This window comes from Chelonia mydas, chromosome 2 (genome assembly GCF_015237465.2).
Source record: "Chelonia mydas isolate rCheMyd1 chromosome 2, rCheMyd1.pri.v2, whole genome shotgun sequence".
NCBI lineage: Eukaryota > Metazoa > Chordata > Testudines > Cheloniidae > Chelonia > Chelonia mydas.
In genome coordinates this window covers 114,470,174-114,492,029 of record NC_057850.1, presented here as the reverse complement: position 1 = coordinate 114,492,029, position 21,856 = coordinate 114,470,174, and the positions used below count along the sequence as shown (strand labels likewise).

Below are 21,856 nucleotides of genomic sequence, written 5' to 3'. Positions count from 1 at the left end.
CTTACACTACAGTGTAGACATACCCTTAACCACATTGATTCAAGCAGGTGTTTAAGGGTATGTCTACATTAGCTGACGCAGGGCCATAAAAGCTACATGTCTGAATGGAAAGACGGAGGCAACCTTTGCTGTAGCTATCTCTATACACTCCAACTATATTATGGAAGAGTCTCTAGTGAAACTACTTCTTTGGCTTCTCCTGAAGACAGTTATCAAAGTGGGGTGTTGACCATCTTTCTGTTCCAGCACTGACCAGCATCTTTGTACAGATGAGCTGAGTAATTTATTAATTAAGGAAGTGTGCAGTTTAAGAAGGAGGTGCAAGGGTGAGTTGTAAAACATCCCAACTGTAACATCTGAGGTAGTTGGTCTGTTGACGGCTGATGTCCTGGAGGGTCGTTACATTTTAGTCATGGGTATTTTTAGTAAAAGACATGGACAGGTCACAGGTAGTAAAAAAAAATTCATGGCCGGTGACCTGTCCATGACTTTTACTATATACCCCTAACTAACACTTAGGCCAGGAGGGCCTGGATGCTGGGGTGGGAGGCGGGCAGCAGCACACAACCCAGGCCCCTGCTGGTGCTGGGATGGGGAGCCAGGTGGCGGCCCACAGCCCACCACCCCTGTTGGTTGGGGGGGAGGGCAAAAGGCTGGCAGGGTCCCTACCCAACTCCAAGTGGCATGTTCCTGCAGCTCCTATGGGAGGAGAAGCGAGGGGGGCTCCACCTGCTGCTCCTGCCACAAGCGCCGGCTCTGTTGCTCCCATTGGCTGGGAACTGCAGCCAGTGGGAGCTGTGGGGGTGGCACCTGTGGGTTCAGTCAGCGCGCGAAGCCCCCTGGCTCCTCTGCCTAGGAGCTGCAGGGACATGCTGGTGGGAGCCAGAGACACCCCCCTCCCCCGCCAGGTAAGTGCAACCCCAACCCTCTGCCCCTGCCCTGAGCCCCCTCCCACACACCCAAACTGCTGCTGCTGGCCTCTGCAGAAAGTCTCGGAATCTTTGACCTCTGTGACAGACATGCTACCTTAGTCATAAGGAATTGAAAGGAGGTGCTGTTTCACTGTTGTGTAATTTTTTTTTTAACTATGAACTTTTGAATCATTATCCACATTTTTAACAGTTGTTTCATAATTGTGGATGTGTGCAAGCTGCAGGCTTTGATTTTTACAAAGTCAGCAAGTTATTTCCTGTTCCCACTGTAATCTTCTGCAGTGTGGTTTGCGAAGGTTAATCTAACAAATGTATCCTAAACTCTCCCCATGTACCTATTTCTCAAAACAGTGCTGCAGTGCTTCCACAAATTTATTGACAAAATACACAGTAGCATACAAACTACATCACCTTTATATGACGGGGTTATTACAAAGAGTCAGTTTGATTCACTGAAATTCATTCCTTCACAAAGTTGTTTGTTTATGCTCCAACTCTCATGGTTGGCCCTGTGTACCTTGGTGTTTTAAAAGAAGAAAGCATTTTTCCTCTTACCCTGAGGTGCTCATCTATTCATCCCCCACCTAGCTTTGTTTATATCATTTCTTCATCTAAAAGGCTGTCTCTGAGTTACCTGCAGATGGTGCTTCAAATGCCCTCCCTCATCTCTTTGCTACAGTGATGCTTCAAAGGAGGTATCCTGGCAGAGTTGCCCACTACACACAGCTGAGAAAGAACAAACACCCATTCTTGATGGAGAAAAGGCAAACAGAAACCCTACGGGTGAGTATGAATGGTTTGGGTCAGGGCAGTTAGTAGTCCCATGGCATGGTCAGCACTTCTGCAAACCTCCATTAAATGTGGTGCCCTAAATGGGCACTGATTGTACTAATTAGCCCATACTAATGACTTTGCATTTACCTACACTTCCAGTAGTTTACGATTTTGCTGTTCAGCATTTTTTGGCACACCTCTTTGTTTTGAATCACCATTTCATTTAGAAAATGCTTCAAATCAACATTGTGTTTTGAAATTTTGATTTGAAATGACCACTGAAATGTTTTGTTCAACCCAAACAAAAACATTTTTTTTGTTTCAGCAGGAGGGAAAAAAATCAGTTTTGGCTTGAAACAAATCAATTTTTTTCACATTTTTCAGTTTGGCCATCAAACCGAAAAATCAGTTATTGACTCAGCTGTATAATGAGCCACCAAGATGTGTAAACAACTACCTAAGTAATGTAATAATCTCACTACTATAGCCCTTGTCCTTACAGGGCCCTACTGTTTGTTACTCTCTCTCATCATTTCTTGCCTAAAGTTTTAGGTCCCAATCCAGCAATTGAACTTGCTGGCATGAATATGTGCCCTCGTGTAGACTCCCCCCATTGACTTCAACAGGACTCTTTCCAGGCACAGAGTTCCATGCTGAAAGTCTGTTTCTCACCTGTAAACTCAGTATTAATTTTGTGAACTTTCGCTGATACTATTTATCATCAATGCAATTTTTAACTATTTTCATTTTAATCAATTTTATCCCATATGTGTAGGAGTACCCTTAGATTTCTTTCCAAAATGTAATTGTTTTGTTTTTATTATTTCAACAATACATTAGAAAGTCATCAGGAAAACATCATAGTGTTAATTATGTGAGCAAAGTAGGAAAGTCAACTGACACATCTCTATTGTTTTTAACATTGATCTTTTCCTAAAGTTCCCTTCAGTTGTTTCACATACTTCTGTATTGTTCTTCCAGATTCAAGAACATTTGCTGGTGGCTCAGCATACACAAAAGTAAGGGATCATCAAATGCAGTTGATAAACATGGGTTGGGTGTTATGTTTGCTTGCATCTTCCCCAGGTACTCCAGTAAATGAAGGTGACTTACCTGTAACCAGAGTTCTTTGAGATGGGCTCTGCATAGTCACACTCCTGGGGTGCTCCAACCAGTACAGGCTGCTAGATGGTAGAAAAACCAGTTACTTACCTCTCGTAACTGTTGTTCTTCAAGATGTGTTGCTCATGTCCATTCCAATAGGTGTGTGCGTGCGCCGCATGCACGGTCGCCGGACGCTTTTCCCTAGCGGTACCCGTCGGCTCGGCTGTGGAGACCCCCAGAGTGGCGCCTTCATGGCGGGGTATATATGTCCCTGCCGACCCGCCGCCTGCTCAGTTCCTTCTTGCCGGAATACTCCGACAGTGGGGAGGCGGGCGGGATTTGGAATGGACATGAGCAACTCATCTCAAAGAACAACAGTTACCAGAGGTAAGTAACCATTTTTTCTTTTTGGAGTGATTGCTCATGTGCATTCCAATAGGTGACTTCTAAGCAGTTACCCTGGGGGAGGGATCGGAGTTCACCTAACTGCTGAGTGCAGGACTGCCCTACCAAACCCAGCATCATCCCTCGCCTGCTGGGTAATGGCATAGTAGGATGTGAAGGTGTGGACTAAAGACCAGGTGGCCGCCTTGCAAATGTCCTGGATAGGCACCTGCACCAAGAAAGCTGCAGACGCTGCCTGTGTTCTGGTAGAGTGCGCCATAATTGGCGGGGCTGGAACTTTAGCTAGGTCATAGCAAGTCCTGATGCAGGATGTGATCCATGATGAGATGCTCTGTGATGAGATTGGGAGCCCCCTCATTCTTTCCGCAATAGAAGTAAAGAGCTGTGGTGACTTACGAAATGGCTTTGTGCATTCAATGTAAAATGCTAAGGCCCAGCTAACGTCCAAGGAATGGAACATGCACTCCCTGTGAGTGAGATGGGGTTTAGGGAAGAACACAGGTAAAAATATGTCCTGGGTCACATGAAACTGGGAGACAACCTTAGGCAGGAACTCAGGGTGGGGGTGTAGCTGCACCTTGTCTTTATAAAATACCGTGTACGGAGGTTTGGAGGTCAGTGCCCTGAGTTCGGATACCCTCCTAGTGGAGGTTATAGCCACCAGGAAAACCACCTTCCAGGAAAGGTAGGAGAGAGGGCAGGTAGCCATGGGCTCAAAGGGGGGGGCCCCATGAGTGAGGACAGGACCAGGTTGAGGTCCTGGGGGGATGGGCCGATGTACTGGAGGATAAAGTCTGCCAAGGCCCTTAAGAAACCTGCTCACCATGGGATTACCAAACACTGAACCTCCCGCCATTCCTGAATGGAAGGCCGAAATGGCCACGAGGTATACCCTTACGGATGATATTGCTAACCCGTGATGCTTGAGATCTAAAAAATAGTCCAAAATAAGGGGAATTGGGGATGATTGCGGCTCAGTTCCCCTTTGTCAAGACCACATGGAGAAACACTTCCACCTAGCCAAGTACGTGGCTCGAGTGAAGGGTTTCCTACTCCCCAGCAGGACCTCCCTACCCGAGTGCGAGCACTGAAGCTCAATAGGGTTCAGCCGTGGAGCTTCCATGCCATGAGGTGGAGTGACTCCAGGTTGGGGTGCTGTAGACGGCCGTGGTCCTGTGAGATTAGGGTTGGACAGAGAGGGAGCACTACTGGTCTGTCCACGGAGAGGTTCAGTAGCATGGTGAACCAGCGCTGTTGGGGCCATGCTGGTGCTATGAGAATTAAGGAAGCCCTGTCCTGACGAGTCTTGAGGAGCTCCCTGTGTATGAGGGGGAGTGCCGGGAACGCGTACAGCAGGTAACCAGTCCATGACAGGTGAAAGGCATCCACGGTGGAGCCTGGGCTCTGGGTTCAGGAAGGAGCAGAATCTCTGGCACTTTTTGTTCCTCTGCATCGTGAACAGGTCCATGTGGGGAGAGCCCCACCTCTGGAAAATTGAGTGAGCAATGTCCGGTCTGAGGGACCACTCGTTTCCATGGAATGAGCGACTGAGGCAGTCTGCCAGCTAATTCTGCACCCCCGGAAGGTGCGACACCTGCAGGTGTATGGAGTGGGTGACACAAAAGTCCCACAGCGCAAGGGCTTCTCGACAGAGGGGAGAGGAACGAGCACCACCCTGTTTGTTTATATAAAACATCGCTGCAGTATTGTCCGTGAGCACCGATACGCACATGCCCTGTAGACGGGCCTGAAACGCTTGGACTGCCAGGCGAACCGCCCTCAGCTCCCTCATGTTGATGTGCAGCGATAGCTCTGCATGGGACCAGAGGCCCTGGGTTCTGATATTGCCTAGATGCGCTCCCCAACCGAGCGCCAAGGCATCTGTGACAAGGGAAAATGTGGGCTGGGGTTTTGCGAAGGGTACTCCCGCACAAATCAGCTGTGGTTGCAGCCATCATTGGAGAGAGTGGAGAATTTGAGGCAGGAGGGTCACGATTGAGTCCAGTGGATCCCTGCCTGGTCTGTGCACCTGTGCTAACCACATCTGGAGGGGCCGGAGGCGCAGCCTGGCATGCTGTACCACGTACGTACAGGCCGCCATATGCCCCAGTAGTCCCATACAGTGCCTGGCCATAGTTGTGGGGAAGAGGAGGAGGGTCTGGATAATGTCCGTGAGCGCTTTGAAACGCAGTTCTGGAAGGAACGCCCTCGCGCGCGTGGAGTCCAAGAGACTCAGCCTTGATGAGCCAGTCGTCCAAATACGGGAACACCTGCACCTGGCATCTGCGGAGGAAGGCTGCCACTACTGCCATACACTTGGTGAACACCCCGGGGGGCAGTTATGTAGCCCCAGAGACTTCAGAGTTCCCCGCAAGTTCTTCAGGCTATGCTGGTGCATGTCCATATTTTGAGTAAACAGGCCCTGACAGTCAAAGGGGAGGTCCTGAATTGTATTTTGGACCTCAGGTGGGATCCCTGAAACCTGAAGCCACGCACTATGCCTCATAGTGATGGCAGTGGCCATGGTTCTAGCCACAGAGTCCACTGTGTCCAGGGCTGCCTGGAGGGCGGTCCTAGAGACCATTCTGCCCTCCTCAAGGAGCTCACCGAACTCCCTGCGAGAATCAGCTGGGATTAACTCCTGGAATTTAGCCAATGAGCTCCAGAAATTGAAAGCGTATTGGCTAAGCACCACCTGCTGATTCGCGACCCAAAGCTGGAGCCCCCCAGTCAAATAGACTTTACAGCCAAAGAGATCCAGCTTCTTGGCGTCGCGTGACTTAGGTGTGGGGCCTGGTTGACCCTGCTGCTCCTTGTGGTTTGTCGCATCAACTACCAGAGTCCCCATTTCGGGGTGGGTAAACAGGTGCTTGTAGCTCTTTTATGGCACAAAGTAGCGTCTCTCGACCCTTTTAGTTGGTGGTGGTATAGAGCTGGGGTTTGCCAGAGCACCTTCGTGGTGTTCTGAATTGTCCTTATGAGGGACAAAGCTACTCTGGAAGGACCCTCAGGGGTGAGGATGTCCACCAACGGCTCTGAGTCCTCCATAACCTTCTCTGCCTGGAGGTTGAGGTTAACTGGTACCCTCCTGAGCAGGTCCTGGTGGCCTTTGGTATCCATTGGTGGTAGAGTGGTGGAGGTGCCCGCCACCGCCTCATCTGGTGAAGAGGAGGAAGAGGTTCCCAGGACAGGGTCTTCCTGCCCCTCGGGTTCTCTGGAGGATGGGTCAGGTACCTCGGAGCACCCTGCAACCAGAGGTTCAGGTGCCACCGACATCAGTGGAGGAGGGGCTGTGCTTGACTGTGGCCGCTCAACAGCCCTGTCACGTAAGGGATCCTCAGGGGCCCTAGGGGTGTGGCGTGCCATTGACGTCGCTGATGGAAGGGCACGGGGGGGCGGATACCACCGATACTGGCCTAGATCCCTGACCTTGAGCCTGGCAGTAGGCCCAGGGGGTCCAAAAAGGCCATTGCACTGGGTCCTGCCACTGGGGTGGCCAAGTGGCGACTGGTGCTGGTTGTTCCGCCGACCTACGGTGCCGGGATCGGTGCCAGGACCGGGAGCGGTAGTGGCTGCATCGGGACACAGATGATTCCGCGTCTGACTCTGACGAGTATTCTGTACCTGACCACAGGGGAGTGGACCCCGACGGTGCCGGGGAGCGGTACCGGGGAGATGGAGATCAGCGCCGTAACATCATGGGCTTCTCCCGATGATGAATCAATGGTGGCGCCCCCATCGGTGCTGCCGATAGTGCCGCCATCGGCATCGGTGTTGTGACTGGTGTTGTAATCGCCTGCGATGCCAGGCACGATGCCACAGTCGGTGCCATCACCGGTGCTACTGGCGGTGCCTGAGTTTGCGGGGCCAGGTACTGCTCCGTCATATCAATGAGGTCTTGAGCCACCTCATATGTGTCCAGAGTGGAGGGGAGGTCAAGCTCTTCCTCCAAATCGTTGCGGGTAGGAGAGTCCTTTCTCGCCGGACTCAACGGCTCTGCACCTGGGGCTGGAGTCAACGGTGCCGGTTCTTGGGGACCAGACCGAGGGTGTCCCGCTGGAGGACACACCTTACTAGAATCCCCCCTCAGCTTCCTGACAGGGGAACGTCCCCTGTCTGGTTTCTTTTTCTTATGCGGCACTGGGGACTGTGAACGGTGCCACCGCAAGGCACTGGCCTTGCAGGCCAGGGAGAGGTGGCGGTGCTCCCTGGCGGAGTCCTTCCTTGGTGCTGGGACATCCCGCACCAAGGCTGGTGCGCTGCGCACCGAGGGTGCCTGTGTTGGCTCAGGCTGTGGCTCCATCAAGAGGAGCTTCAGGCGATAGTCCCGCTCCCTCTTAGTCCTGGGTCTGAAGCTCCTGCAAATAGGGCACTTATCTGTCTGGTGGCCCTCCCCGAGGCACTTGAGACAGGCGGTGTGCAGATCACTTGTTGGCATAGGTTTTCCACACTTCTCGCAAGCTTTAAACCCTGCAATGGAGGCATGCCCCAGTGCCGGGGAGAGTAGAATGGGGGGAAACCCCCCGAAGTAAGCTAAACTAATCTAATCTACAATTATTAACAACTAACTAACAACTATTTACACTAGAAACAAGGGAACCACTAGGTAAGGCACTTGCAAAGCAAGAGACTAAGCTGTTCCAATGACCATCACGGGTGGTAAGAAGGAACTGAGCAGGCGGCGCGTCGGCAGGGACATATATACACCGCCATGAAGGCCCCACTCTAGGGGTCTCCACAGCCGACCCGACGGGTACCGCGAAGGAAAACTTCTGTCGATTGTGCATGTGGTGCGCTCACACACCTATTGGAATGCACATGAGCAATCACTCAAAGAAGAACCTTAGCTAGCAGTGCTTGTTGGAGCACTCAGGTACCCAATCCCGCCTCTTCCCTCAGCAAACATTCTGATGCTGGGGGTATAAAGCAGCATGGGGCTGTGGCCACCTTAGTCACTTCATTCCTGATCCCATGTCCTTTGTGATGTTTAGGATCCAGGAAGAGGGGAAGGTGGATGGGGACCATGAATATGCAGAGTCTGTCTTGAAGAACTCCAGGTTACAGGTAAGTAACCTTCATTTCTTCATCAAGTGGCCTCTCCATATTGCCACTCCTGGCAGAGACTGGCTAGCAATACACCTATCCTAGGAAGGTGATCTGTGAAGTCCTAATATAATAAAGATTGGAGAACTGCTTTACCAAACTGCGCATCTGATCTAGACTCTAAATCTAAAGAGCGGCGTTGGGTAAAAACGCAAATGGAGCTCCATGTAGTTGCTCTACAAATCTCAACTAGCAGAATGTGTCTGCTGAATGCCATAGTGGCTTCCTTTGCTCTAGCAGAATGAGATCTCACTGATTTCAGGGAGCAGAGACTAATATGCCTTCTGTATCTAACTCGTTCAGACACTGTTTTTCGTCGCGATAACCAGACTGTTCCTTCTCTCTGTATAACGGATGAAAAGGTTGGGTGATTGTCTAAGCTGTTGGATTCTCTCTAACTAATAGAGTAAAGCTCTCATCATCAAATACTTGGGTATTTCCTGTATGACTATGTAGTTTCGGAAAGAATACCAGTAAATTAATTGTTTGATTAATACGGAATTTAGAAATCACCTTAGGTAAGAATTTAGGATGAGCGTGTAGCACTACTTTGCCTTTACGGAAGACAGTAAACAGTGGCTCATACATCAGTGCTTGTAGCTCATTTATTCTCCTTGCTGAGGCGATAGCTATGAGAAATGTCATCTTAATGGATAAGTGGAATAGCATAAACTCTTCCAAAGGGTGTTGCATACGTTGAGTAAGCTCTATATTTAGATCCCAGGATGATACAGGACATTTAAGTGGTAGATAGAATGTAAGCTCTCTTAAGAATTTCATTACTGTATCCTGAACAAACCCTGGTTTATTATTGACAGGGACATGGTATGTAGAAATAGCTGAGAGATGAACCCTTCTGGATGACGATGAGAAACCAGACATTTTAAGATGGAGCAAATACTCTAAAATATACTAAATAGCTGCTGTATAGGAATCTATATATTGTGTGACAGGGTCGGGCCAGATGGCTATAGGAGAATAATAGAAGGCAGATATATTAGCCCCAGGCTAAGTAGGTCCCTTTTCCCTGCGTAAGGTAACAGGGAAGGTTCCAGAACAATCAGGAACCTTCTGGAAACAATTAAGACAGGCTGATTAGAACACCTGCAGCCAACCAAGAAGCTGATAGAATCAATTAAGGCAGGCTAATCAGGGAACCTGGGTTTTAAAAAGGAGCTCACTTCAGTTTGTGGTGTGCGTGTGAGGAGCTGGGAGCAAGAGACACTAGGAGCTGAGAGTGAGAACATGGACTGTTGGAGGACTGAGGAGTACAAGCATCATCAGACACAAGGAGGAAGGTCCTATGGTGAGGATAAAGAAGGTGTTGGGAGGAGGCCATGGGGAAGTAGCCCAGGGAGTTGTAGCTGTCGCACAGCTGTTCCAGGAGGCACTCTAAACAGCTGCATACCACAGGGCCCAGGGCTGGAACCCAGAGTAGAGGGTGGGCCCGGGTTCCCCCCAAACCTCCCAACTCCTGGTCAGACACAGGAGGAGTCGACCTGGACTGTGGGTTCAGAAAAACGGCCAAGCTGAGGGCTGCCGTGAAGCTCCAAGGCGAGCAAATCCGCCAATAAGCGCAAGACCCACCAAGGTAGAGCGGGAACTTTGTCACAATTGCTACTGTTTTCCCATAATAAAAATATTTTCTGTTTATGTGCATAACATCTCCATGTGGATTCCTTCCCAGAACATTCTGTACTTCTAAGGAACAGGACTATTTCAAGTGTCTCAAAGTTCTGTCGCCCATGCTGTTCGATGAAGTGACTGAGAATCCAGGTGAGAACTCTGTCCCTTGCTGTTGTGACAGTAAGTCTGTCAATAGTGACAGGAGTCTGTATACTTCCCTGGACAGATGAATGTCCAGATACCACTGTTGCTTGATCTAAACTGGGATTATTAAAATCATCTCAGCTCTATTCTGTTTTATCTTTTTCATCACCTTTAGAATGAGACGGAAAGGTGGAAATATATATAGGAGATCCTGTCCCTAATCTAACAGCAATGTGTCTGAGATAGATCCCTTGTCTCTCCCTGCCCTAGAGCAGAATATTAAATATGTCTCATCGGTTTTAGATGCAAAGAGGTCTATGGCTGGCTGTCCCCACAATTTGAAGTTTTCTTTCAGCACAGTAGTTTTTGTGCATTTGCAAAGGTTTTCAGACTAGATGATCCACAAGAATGTTACTTTTTCCTTCTAGATGAATGGCCACTAGGTAAATATCATCTCTATACACCAATCCCAAAGGCTTATTGCCTCCTTGCATAACTGAGGGGAACGAGCAACCGCGCTGCCCATTCAGATAGTATATGGCAGTTCAATTGTCTATTGCTACCTGAACTACCTTGTAATGGATTTGTGGCAAAAATGACTTTAAAGCCTCTCTGATGGCTCTCATTTCCAGTACATTGATATGCATCTTCCTCTCTGAGGGAGGCCAATGACCTCTTATTGTGACACAGTTGCTGACATGGACACCCCAACCTAGACTGGATGCATCCAAAGTAACTATTATTGAAGGTCTCAGATGATCAAAAGGTACCCCCACCATAACATTCTGATATTGTGTATATCATGTTAGTGTTCATAATGCTTCCTAGGAACCACCGATTTTTGACACATGCTGTCTATGCTGGGTCTGTAATTGCTTGCTAGCCATTGCTGTACAACTTTCATTTGTAGTCGAGCATAAAGGAGCCACAGACACGGTGAGGCTTTGAGATCTCTGCAGAAGAAGATTGTCTGCTCCAGGGGTTGTGGAAGTAGAGATATCACCAACTTTATTTTTACCTCTCTCTCTTGTAGAAAAAATAGCTCAGCTACTATCGAGTCCAATGTAGCCCCTATGAATACAATTCTCTGAGTGGGTTCCAGGAACAACTTTTCCCAGTTTATTCACAACCCCAGGTTGGCAAAGAGGGAGCATATTTGCATTATCACTGACAACAACGTCTCTCTGAGCGATGCCTTGACAAGTCAATCATGTAGATAAGCACAGATGAAGAGCCCTTGCTTCCTTAGATGTGCAGCAACTACAGGGAGGTACTTTGTAAAAACTCTCAGGGCAATAGAAAGATCAAAGGGGAGGACCTTGTATGGAAAGTGGTTCTTTCCCATCATGAAATGTAGGTATTTTTGATGGGAAGGTCTTATTGAAATATGAAAATATGTATCCTTCAGATCCAGAGTTGCAAACAAGTCCTGCATAGAAAAGAAAGGGATTTTGGATGATAGATACAACATGCGGAGCTGAAACTTGCTGATTAATGAATTTCGTTTCCTCAAAACTAAAATGGGATGAAAACTGCCATCCTTTCTTGATATTAGGAAGTATCTTTAAATAAAATCCTTTCCCTCTGTACTCATGTGGCATTTCCTCTATTGGCCCCGTTCTTATAACAGGTTCTCGTGAGATGGGTCCTCGAAGAGGGATGGGAGTAGGGGTTGGAAGGAGGGAGGTTTTGAATTGGATAGAGTACACTGAGAACAATCTCTGAATCCACCTGTCTGATGTTATAGATTGCCAGTGGTGGTAGAACTGGAACAGGTGGTCCCCAAGTAGAATAGGATAAGTGCTGAATAGGACTGGATTGTATCTCTCTGTCCTCATGTCAAATGTGAGCCCGTAGCTGAGGTCCAGAAGATGATGTGGTTGACAATTTTCCCCTACCAGGGAGTTTAAAGGGTTTCTCTGCAATTGCTGTTGCTGAGAAGGATTCTGGTGCTGATAGTAATTCCACCTTTGATAAAAATAGGAGGAGGAAGAAGAAAGAGGGTATTATCTTTGATTCCTAAATACAGGTGCTCCAGTGCTCCTTCTGGTAGATTGGAAAAACCATTAAGGACATTGCCATAGATTTAGTATTCTTTGTGCATTCTAGAATCTCATCTGTCTTTGAGCCAATTAGCCTCCTGCGTCTCAAATGGGAGATCCTTAGTTTGCATCCTGGTCTCTGGTGGAAGTCCTGCTGAACTCAGCCATGTGAGGCATCTCAAAGGTATGGCTGAGGCCACAGTTCTGGTGGAAGTGTCCAAAGAGTCAAAGAGATGCTCTTAATCCATGTTTGGCAATATTTTGCCCTTTCCCCAAGATTGCATTTGCTTGTTTCCTCAGATCATCTTGGAAATTCTTTATAAATGTTGCCGTCTTTCTTCAGGGAGGGTACTGTTAGTGTGCCATAACTGCCTAATAGTTTGATACTTTTATGTCAAGAGTAGCTGACAAAAAGATTTTTTCTTCCCCATACATCCAGTCTTTTACCTTCCTTGTCAGCTTGTGCTGAATGAAATTGTTCCTCCTTTGATCTCTGAAGTGCAGTTTCTACCACCATTGGATTGGAGGTTTCAAAGATCCTGCTGGCTTCTATCTATATTTAATGGTCCTCCTCTGGAGAAAAGGAGGCTAGAAGAGATATGAATCTCACCTCTGCCCCCTCCACTCCAAACCCATTGGGGGTCTCCAAATAAAAATGTTCCACCTATCTCATTTATTCAACCATGACCTCTGATTTCTCGGATACTGTCAAAACCAAGAATGGATCCACAATGGGACACTGAACCAGAGCAGGGGTACTTAACCACAAGCACAGACTTTCTTCCAGACAAGGATATGCTCAAGATCTATACAGTCAGGTTTTACAACCAGAGCTAAATATGGGATCAAATAAATAAGCTTCACCATGGGTGAGGTAGCAGCACTGGCCTTCCCCAGTGCAATACCAAGACTGTCCCTTTTATTTGAGGAAGCCTTCCCCAACATGGCTCCAAGTAGGATTCCAGCCTCCAGATCCAAATAAAATGGATCTGGTGCTACAACACAGAGACAGAGACTGGTCCCCTGTGACTGTGCAACACACTTTACTGGGAGAGGAGGAACAAATACAACAACCTCAGGAGTCTGATCTGGAGTGAGGAGAAGTAACATCACCAGAGGAAAGTGTAGGGGTGACAGCAGGTTCTTCTCCTCCAGAAGATGCTATATGATTCCATAAGATAGTGGATAGAACATCACAATACTGAACATTCCTTCAGTGTCCATAGAAAAAACAGTGTACTCAATATTAGTCATTCTTGGGGCATCCATGAGGCTTCTTTCTTAGTGTACATTCACACCGCAATAAAAATCCAGCAGCACTGAGTCTCAGAGCCTGAGTCAATTGGCTCGGTCTCACAGGGGTTCAGCTGTGGGACTAAAAATAGAGGTGTAGCTGTTTGGGTTCCAGCTGGATTCTGGGCTCTTAGACTCACCGCCCTCACAGTGTTTCAGAACCCGGGCTCCAGCCCAAGTCTGAGTGCCTACACAGCAATTTGTAGCCCTGCAGCCTGAGCCCTGCAAGCCCAAGTCTGCTGACCCGGGCCTGCCACGGCCGTGCCGTAGGTCTTTTATTACAATGTAGATATAACCTTATAATCTTGCTGGACTTTTGCAACCAGCAAAATCATTGTGGTTTGCACCATTTGAGGTGGTGGAGATGGATCTGAGTGATGGACCTGAGATATCATCTCTATCTGTTGGTGCCAACCCTCAGATATGAGGTAGGTGGATCCTTCCTCTTAGGCTAGGAGGTTAGCTCCTTGCATTTAGCTTTTGGATCCAGTAACTTAGATTCCAAAGCAACCGGACCCAAGATACGGCTCTTGCCAGAGAATCCTTTCCAATCCTGTTTCTTAGATAAGTCAATCCACAAGAAAAAAAAAAGTTCTTGGATCGGACCTGACAGTCATGTATTTGAAGGAAAACAAATTAGCTGAATTTTTATGCTTGCTATGAATTGTTCACCTAAACAGGCCCAGTGGCCAACGAGTGCTATCCTCAAATGTTGAATTCATGGCTGTCAGGTATCACACTTCTAAGCTCTTTCTACTGCATTCAAAAGTAAATATAATTAGCCGTGCATGGTACTTGTAATGCAAATGTTTCAAGCGCTCCTTTCAGAAATGTGCACTACAAAAAAATGAGAGTTTTGTGGGCATTGACAATATCAAATCCTTGGAAAGGGTATAAAGGCCATTTTTTGTTCTCAGTAAAACATAGCTCTTCTGAAGATGCCTTAAATACGTGGGGGGAAACATCTGGAATAATCAAAATGATGGTCTAAACCTAGTATCAGATGGGTAGCCATGTTAGTCAGTATCCACAAATACAACAAGGAGTCCGGTGGCACCTTAAAGACTAACAGATTTATTTGGGCATAAGCTTTCATGGGTAAAAAACCCACTTCTTCAGATGCATGGAGTCACCAAGATATCCTAACAGTCTTCACATCTGAGAGCTCTGAAAACATTACACATTTTCATGACTGTAAACATTCCAAAAAAAGATATGTGATCTGACTGCTATAATGCTGTCTTAATTATACACAGTGCTTAGCACTGGTTTTATAGCATATGAGTCATGGTATAAGCTTGTACTCTGCTGGTTGGCTAAACCCCACAGTAATTAGAAATCTCTGCAGTGAATACTCAGAAAACCACACTTTGCTATACTCCCAGTTCATGTCTGTTGGATTCATTAGGGGACAGTGGGTTGAAGGGTGCTACAACAGAGTGAAGGGAATTGCACTGGAAAATAATGGCTCAAAATTAGTAAGAACATATAGTAGAAATGTCTTGAAATCTTGTGCTAATATAGTCACAGTCATTTAAATTTACTTAGACTCTGGAAATAAATAGCTGTTTTGGTGTTTGTTTTTTAAGAGTTTACTTCTAAATATAAAGGGGTGGTTTCCTATAAAGCTTAAATCTTCCGCTGTTTGTTAAGGCTTTTAGACACTTACGAATAGGCGATTAAAAGAACTGTGTAATCATTTAAGGAATATTTGTTTACCTTCTCCACATCATAGACTCTTGTTCTTAAAAAATCCTCACTTGTGAGCAAACATTTTTTAATTGTATGGAGAGTTTTTAGCGGTGGATTCCCAGACAGCGTGGCACAAACTGCTTGCCATCTCTTCATCTTCAGGGCCTTGTCTCCTCCTTATGTCACACTGTATGTTGAGCTCAGTGAAATTAAGGGATGATAATAAGCACCAGATGCCTGATTTCCCCCACGCCCCAAAGGATACTAGTCATTCTCACTGAAGACAATGGAAATCACTTGTGTTCTGTGTGGGGAGAGAACAAGGCCCCAGGTAGGTAACAATGCAAATAATTTTATTTTTTCCATTGTGGGTAGTCCAGATATGCTCTGGAAGTCCAGCCCTTTCCAAAGAGTCTATTTTCAGAAGTACAACTGATCCCTAACTACATGTGCCTCAACTGATCGTATATATCGGAAAGACTGCACACTGATCAACGTGCCTTGTTCATAAACGCCTAGGAAACGAGCTGATTCCCAAGTGTATGTCACCTGGGGAATAACTATTATTATAGGGTTTTCTGTGGCAGCTGGACTGGGGGAAGAGGGAAGGTTTCTAGTTATTGAGAGGGGCAGAGAGAATTAATTCCCACCACACCTGCCTCTCTCCAATCTGGAACTCCTTCCCCCTTTGCATCCTTCTAACATAGCTCCTCTGTGCCCACGAGGCAAATTCCTAATCATCTTGTTGGCCAGCAAAAAGCAAGGTGGGATTAGACTGGGAGCTGAAAGTAGGGATGAGGAACAAGCAGCATGGAAAATTCTTTGGGGAGGAAAGTACAGGTGGGAGGGGGTGCTAGCAGAGGAAAGGGCACTCATGCAAACACAAATGGCACCCCTTCTTCTGGGGCTTAATGGGGATAGGACAGTAGGTTAATGCTAGAGGCCTCATTTGGGGACAGATCCTGCGGTCTAGAGAAATGAGCTCACAGCTGGGAGTCAGGAAATGTGGATTCTACTCACATCTTCCAGTAACTTTTATAACCTTGGATGAATCAATTAATCTCTCAGTGCCTCCATTCCTTTACCTGTCCAAAGTGAATTAATAATGCTTTGCAACTTTTGTAAACAGCACTGAGATCTCTGAACGAAAAGCATTATCGGGCTGATTTTGAAAGGTATGTTGACGCCCAAGGATGCAGATAGGTGCCTAGGCACTTTTGAAAATCTAACTACGCTCCTAACTCCCATTGGTGGGCACTAGGCGCTTTTGAAAATCTTGCTAGTCACTCATCTGTATCTTTCGGCACCTATTACCTTTGAAAATCTGGTCCTATATAAATAAAAAGTATAATATGCACTAAAGGTTTCTAACCACGGTAAACATCCATGTAACAAAGGTCTTACTACAGTGTTTCAGAAAGGCTGTTGATTAATTGAAAGAAATACAAAACATTTATGGTATAATAATGTATTGTTAATTTCAATGAGCATGTTAGCAGACAAGAAAGACACTATTAATTCTGAAGATGTGTTTTTCATTTGGGAGTTATTACCTGCATGTGTCATTTAAATAGAAATCTCTTTGAGTTAACACTTCTGTAATCAAATATCAGTGCACTGTTATACTACAGTATGTTTGTAATTAGCAGTTGGTATTTATTTAAAATACAATAACTGTCCTATTAAATCAAGATGAAATGCAGATGAGGGAATCTTAATGTAAAGTATCATCCAGAGAACACTATGAGTAATGATGCTTGAATTGTACTGTTGCGAAACAGCATGTATCCAGACTAAAAGCAAACAAAACCAAACTCTTTGCTCACTGAATCATATCTTTTAGTTTTTACCAAGAACAAATGAAATAAGGGACCAAACCCTAGCTACATTAAAGATCAAATTCAGTCTCCGAACCTCCGTGACAGCTGTGCTTCTCTGGGTTAATGCAGATCACAAAGCCCCAGGATGAAGTGCATGAGAGCTGAGGACAAAGCATTCTCTGCTGAGGGGATCTGGCTATGGAAGAAACTCCCAGAGGAGATCAGGTGAATGCAGAGTCTAACCATCTTTAGGAAACTTTGCAAAACCTTCCTCTGTGAGAAAGCCTTTCACCATCAGGATGATACCCACAGCACTGTTATCCCTTTCTACCCAAAAGCCCTCAACTGAGCCCCCACCCAAAAGAGAAGAAAGTAAATTAATCAGATCTAACATATAAAAAACCCCAACACCCTATCCCAAGTACAGTTTTGACCCCAAAAAGGGAGCAGTGCCAGAGACTCCACGAAGTCCACTAGGGCTACTGCTATTGATTTTACACTAAAGGAGCACAGAAACTGTGGTGTTGGATGGCAGAATAGAACCCTAAGATAAATAAGACAGAATAAAAGATTCCCCCCAAAAAATCGTCGTATATGGTCTGAGTGCAGCATTAGCGCTACTAAATGCTTTACCGCTAACTTAAAAAGTAGGGTTCACAAAAGAGCCATCTCAGTGATTAGATAGGGCAGCAAAGAGCTAAAAGTCAGTTATGGGGCCCCCCGCAAAACTGAAGAGATTTTATGAAAAATATATGTGGCAGAAGCGAGGGCATAGGACCCACCGCTGTTAAACATGGGTGATAAAGTCTGAGTTCTAGCAGCACAGTGGGGTAGACTGAATGAAGTTGGTGGTTGCTGTTAGATCTTTGCAGTCAGGAAAGGCTCATCCTCGTTAACAATGAGTTCGCAGATACATTTTGTGAACAAACACCAGAGAGAGGGAGAAAGAGAGATAACAGGCTAAAGTCTGCTTTCTGCTATCCTGTTGTGAAAGCAGGGGAAGTGGGGGTCTGTCCACTACAAATCTCCACCCTCTTTTCCTCCCTTCCCCATGGGTGTTGGGAGGTGGGGGTTCTCAGCAGCTCGTAGGTTCGGGCCATGAACAGAAGCACGGTGTACCCTATCTGCTGCTTATTCATTAACCAGCCCTCTCGTCTATCACTCTCATCAGCCCTATGGGGAGGGTCCAGGGAAGAGAGGACTCTCAGCACTTCTACAGGTCACACTTTAGAGGTGCAGCAAGGTCTGCTCCATAACACTTCCTTCTGGAATCCCACTCAGGCATTGTGTCTTCTCCAGCTTCCTGTACCAGCCACCGTTGACTTTGGTCTCTTACTATTATTATTTATTTATTTGTGCCACAGTAATGCCTAGATATGCAACCAAGACTAGGGCCCAGCTGTGGTAGGTGCTGCACAACCAGATAGTAAGGGATAGTCCATGTACCAAAGGATTTACAATCAGAGTAGACAAGGCAGACAATAGAAGGGAGAGAGGAAGTATAATGATCTCCATTTTACAGGTGTGCAACTGAAGCTCAGAGAGAGAGAGAGCGAGTTTAAGTGACCTGCCGAAGGTGGAAATGAGCCCTAATCTGTTGAATCCCAGTCCAGTACTTCAATCACAAAACCATCCTTTCTCTCATTGTGTGCCCCTTCTTTGAAGAAATGTACTAAGACACTACTGAATACAAGCCATTTCTAGGAAGTTGCCACTGCTGTTATCTCAACATTTGAATCCTAGATTTAAGTATCTTAAAGAAAAATACATTTAACCCATTAGCCTTCCAGATTAGGATAATAAAACCAAAATGGTCATGGACATTGAGTTAAATCTGGAGAAAGAAATGTGAAGAAAAATGTCATATAGGATTATTAGCAACCCCCAAAACCATGTAAATAACAGGTTTCAGAGTAACAGCCGTGTTAGTCTGTATTCGCAAAAAGAAAAGGAGTACGTGTGGCACCTTAGAGACTAACCAATTTATTTGAGCATAAGCTTTCGTGAGCTACAGCTCACTTCATCGGATGCAGTGAGCTGTAGCTCACGAAAGCTTATGCTCAAATAAATTGGTTAGTCTCTAAGGTGCCACAAGTACTCCTTTTCTTCATGTAAATAACGGCACTGCAATGTTCTATATAATAGGACATGCCTGGTCCCAGTTTTGGAGGAAAGGTGTGCCAAACAATGTATTGTTTCTGGAGGTTTGAAGGTTTCTCTGGCATATCAGTGCAAATCTTTTCTAAAGACCTCATACACAGCTTGTTCTATTTTCACTATATTTAAAGTAAAACAGGCACTTTCAGTCCCGATGAGTTTTATTTCAGATGAAGGAAAACAATATAGCAACTAAGGCCCTAAATGTATGAGTTGTTACTATTTAAGAATTGCCCTAGCATCAAGGCCTTTTAGAAAAGAGAGAACATTGGGCTAAGAGAATAAAAACCCAAGATCGAAGAGCAAATTTCTTCAGTAGCGGAGTTGCTGCAGACTTTCGCAAGAGAGTACCACCGGTGCAGCTAAAGAGACTTCTCCCTATTGCCTCTCTGTGAATTAATTAATTAAACATTAAATGAATATGGAATATAAATATTATATGATGTGCCACATACAGCATTAACATAGGGAACTTGCTGGAATCTAACATTATTCTTAAAATGTGCATAAATGGAAGTCATCTGGACAATCCTGTTAAGAAAGAAAGGACTTGTATTCATATTGATTTCTTTTAGTTTAAATGGTAAAGTGAAGAAGGCTAATGTTTGCAATCGAGAATGCTTATGCTATCAAGTTAGTGAAATACACCCGTGCTGAAAGAGGCAGTAAATAAAAGGAACTGAAACCAAATTGTGCGTGTATAAGGACACTTGATCACAGAATGGAATAATCAGAAATGTAACTGTTTGATTAATAATGCCCAGACTGAGCTCAGCCATATATACCAAAGTCCGCCACTGTTGTTAAGACACAGAGAACAGAAATGGAAAATGTATACAGCTGTTCCGGCATGCTGGAGAACAACAGCTCTTTAAGCGAATTTGCATTGTATAATGGACAGTTAAAACAAGTTTAAAGAGCATCAAAGACTATGGAGGGACTTTGCATATATCATATGAACTTTAAACTGGACATTTCAGCAGCTAGCAGAGTGTTGATGAAGAATCTGCAACTTGTGCATGCATAACTGCAAAGCTGGCCCAGGGGTGCACCACAAAAGGGCCATGGAAAGCAGTTTGCAGAGGTAAGTTGCTGACTGGATCAAACCAGCCAGCGTTCAAGGTATGTCTCAAGATTGTTGCACCAATAGATTTGGCCTACTTTGTCTTACACAATCTGGTGAGACAAGATGCGCTCCCAAAAGCCGAAGACCCCTGGAAGGGAGAATACTGAGGTCCTTGGCCTGCCACCCAGGAGTCCTCCTGGTGACATCAAGTGCCTATCTCAGAGAGACACCTTTAACTGTCTCTTCCTATTTTCCAGCAATTCAGGGTGTCCACTAGCACACCAGGAAAAGAGCATAGTTGTGTCCATCCTTTGCTCCCCTGTGTTTGCAGCATTACCTCCTGTTGTGAACAATAACAAAGCTGAAAGCTGACAGCTGGGCAAAGATCTGGTGATAAGTAACACACAGACTTTTTCTTGGGTGTTGACCCAAATCAGTCAACTGACCACTTTCTGAAACTGGGTATCTAATTAACAAGGAAGTGTACATGCTTTTGCATGTGTGTTAAAGATTGTCACAGAGTTATAGTGTGTGTCAGTGTTTTGTAACAGGTTCCAATCAAGACTGTTATAAGATAGCTTTGAAACTGAACTCAGATTGTGGGACACTATACATGTGTCTACCATAGTTAATGGCTTCATACAGCTTTTCAAGTTCTAGGGGCATACCGACATAAAATAGACCAAGTGTACAAGCCTCTCGAACCACACTTAATCTACACAGTCTGTCAGAAATGTAGGCGTTTAGGTAGTTAGGAGCATTAATCAGATCCTGGGGCTAATATCATTAGGAAATAGGTAACAAGGGTTGACTACTATAGGTCCATTGGGAAGGAGACCTTGGTGAATTGGTATTTAAGTAATTGATCAAATTATCCTGTGATTTAGCTTTGGATTGTTTTTTCTTTGCAGCTTGGATAACCAACTGGCACATGTGAGGCCATATTCTGAGGGACTCAGTCAAAAATTTTAAACAAAATCACCTTCCCAAGACCCGAGATTGAGTATAAGTGTTATTTTCTATTGTGGTTGTATGATTAGATTCCAAAAACCTGAATAGTTATATCAACCAACTTTCTAGTTTACGTTAGTTTAATACCATTTTTGCCTTCTTATATCCTATACTACTAGTTGCTGTTGTTAAGGATAGTTAATAAAAATTAATATAACTAAATTAAACTCTCAAGTCCTTTTCTTTAGTTAAGCAATTGAAATTAAAAGAATCCGAAGAAAGATGACACAGATAATCAGTTAAGTAGTCGCTTAACTAAGGTTTGTTTATACCGTATCTTTCTTACAGCAAGAAAGAGAAAAATCACAGATAGAGCACAGCATGTTACTCTGTAAGAGCCATCTTTAATTGATGGACAGCAACCCTCCCCCCGCCCCCCCAGACAACAACCCGGGCAACTCCTTTTAAAGGTACAACACACAAGAACAGAACCCCTCTACATTCGCCTAACCATATACACTAATCATCTTTTTCTTTTTCCAGCAGCACATGTGGGCCTTTAAAAAAAGCTTGCTTGCTTCCTGAGTTAACTAAAATGCAAAAATGTCCATGGAGCAAATATCTAATGTGATAAACTCAGGACAGATAGCTGCCGGGGGGGGGGGGGGGGTAGAAAACAGTCCCAGAAGGTTAAAAGACCCTCCTCCCTATCAACTGAGGAGGGGTGACTATAGGTCAATCAGGCTG

At 45.5% G+C, this 21,856-nt stretch overlaps 1 protein-coding gene and 1 long non-coding RNA gene across 2 annotated transcripts in view; one reads left to right on the top strand and one right to left on the bottom strand.

Annotated features, from left to right (window-relative positions):
- Positions 1 to 21,856, bottom strand: part of F13A1 (coagulation factor XIII A chain) — a 164,533-nt gene that overhangs the window by 101,888 nt on the left and 40,789 nt on the right. The window lies entirely within an intron of this gene.
- On the top strand, positions 1,609 to 21,328 carry LOC119565528. Its single transcript, XR_005224196.2, has 6 exons — positions 1,609 to 1,715; positions 2,688 to 2,725; positions 8,207 to 8,279; positions 10,006 to 10,094; positions 17,065 to 17,160; positions 18,458 to 21,328. It is a non-coding gene; the product is annotated as an uncharacterized LOC119565528 (long non-coding RNA).